Below are 2364 nucleotides of genomic sequence, written 5' to 3' on the forward strand. Positions count from 1 at the left end.
CACACACACACACACACACACACACACACACACACACACACACACACACACACACACACAAACACACATTATCTGACTGTGAGCTGGAGCGAGCTGATTTCCATACACAGCCTTCAGAGATGCACTGAGCCATCCCTGGGACACATGAGGAAGTCTTGGCACTGGCAAATCACATTCAAATTCAGGCCACAGAATTTGCTTGTTCCCTGGCCATCATGGGCTTAATATCAACTCTTTCATGTTAGCAATATGCAAACAAGAGACCCTGTCATTCCCTGTCCTGTGCAAACTGCACAGGAAGGATATCTGCCCTCTGGTCCGTCTGACTTTGCACAGATCTGTGATGAGAAACGAAGGCAGACAAATTATCCGTTTCTGCTTAACAAGGCTTTAATGTTTAACAGAAAACTTAGATTCTAGTCATTGTCAGAAAACACTTTCCTGTTGAGCATCGCAGGGTTTGCTAGAAACGTATTTTTAAACTGGCACTGACAACGTGGCCAAAGAAAACACAAAATAAAGTATGTTTAACATTGTTGCCAATGTAAGATTGACGTATTATTCTAACCCTCTAGATTAAAAAAAAACGTAATAAAGTTTGAAAAATCAAGCTCGCAAATAAAACTAGACATGGGTTTTTACCATGTAAAAACAAGTGTGCATTGCCATGTAGCATGTCTTTGCCTGCAGCAGTGGACTTGCAGAATGAAAAATGACCAAGTTCAAATGTGTTTTCTACCAGCTTGTGCCTGTCAAGTCAGCAGGTGTTTGTAATTATGTGACAATATGAAGTTCGTTGAGTTATTTTGTTAAAGTTGCTGCAGCTGGGTTTTGAACCCTGATCTCCCAAATGAAAGCCCATGGAGTTAACCATGAGACCATTGGAGCTTTGGCAGAGGGTACTGCCAGGGTTTGGTTTGTATGAATGCAGAAAGAGGCCACATTGCCAATGCAATTGTTGACACTAAACTGCAATATATTACAGCAACAGAGCAATATTAGGACATTATAGTAAAACATCAAAATACAATCATTTTAGTATTGTAACCACTGAACTATTGAGATTAAATAGTATTAAACTATGGTTCAGTACTGAGTAGATACAGCAGGGGGCAGTATTGGACCAATACAAGGCTCCATTGACTGGCATTATATGATTTTAAACATTAATATTTCAAAAAATATATAAGTTGTACAGGCACCAAAAGGCATAGCCATCATTTGGCACAGGAGCTTTACAGATATAAATTAAAATGGCAGCTTGCCATGCTTCTCCTCCTGCATACTTTGTCCTAACAAAGTATGCAGGAGGAAAAGCATGGCAAAGTGGAGATGACTTGGATGGGAAACGAATCACAATAGTGTGCATTGCTTTGGAAATGCACACTGATTAAAGGTCTAACATTTTGTGAAGAAACTCACAATTTTCAACATCTTTCCTACCAGAGGTTTTGATTGAGATGATCTAATAACAGAGTTGTAGCCATCTTCATCAAACATGTAAAACATGACCTCATGCATTTTTTATTGTGAGAAATCAACTGAGACTAAACAACTGTCAGCTGTTACCACATTTAATTTTAGCTCAATATTTGTAAAGCTGCTTGAATTATAGCATTTGTGTGATAAGTTCACAACCCCAATTCTAATGAAGTTGTGATGTTATGTAAAACATAAAAACAAAGTATGGAAATACTTTTTAAATCTATATTCAATTGAATCCACAACAAAATCAAGATATTTAATGTTCAAACAGGTGCACTTTCTTGCTTTTTTTTTGTTGTTGTTGTCACCGGAGAGAAGCTGGCTGTGTTTCTGGTTGTTGATATCTGACTTTGTCTTTGCTTGATAGAGCTTTAACTTGTAGATGTAGAGATGAGCTGTGTTCACAGGAAGTCCTCCTGAGTCTATGTGTTAACATCTGTTCCAGAATGATGTGGGCTTTAATTCAGTGATGCCTGAGGGGTCAAAGGTCATGGTCATTTAGTCTTAATGTTGTCATATTTTAATGATATCATGGATTGTAGATGAAGAACTCCCCAAATTCACTGCAATTGTATTTGAGAAACATTCTTAAACTGTTGCATTATTTGCTCACACAGTTGTTCACAAAGTGGTGAACCTCACCTCATCCTTGCTTGTGAACAACTTAGCCTTTCAGGGATGCTCCCTTTAAAGGGATCCCTGATTAGTTGTAACATTAGACATTATTTGATAAACCTTTATTTTAACTGTAAAATAAAGACTGTAAAAATACTGTAGACTGTTTAGTTTAGTAAATGTTAAAAAATATATTTTAACACAGACGGGCCATTTTATTTCCACACAAATAATTCTGGGTAAATGATGACGTGGATAGGTCCT

The sequence above is a fragment of the Austrofundulus limnaeus genome, unplaced genomic scaffold (assembly GCF_001266775.1).
Source record: "Austrofundulus limnaeus strain Quisiro unplaced genomic scaffold, Austrofundulus_limnaeus-1.0 Scaffold1054, whole genome shotgun sequence".
In the NCBI taxonomy this organism is placed as follows: domain Eukaryota; kingdom Metazoa; phylum Chordata; class Actinopteri; order Cyprinodontiformes; family Rivulidae; genus Austrofundulus; species Austrofundulus limnaeus.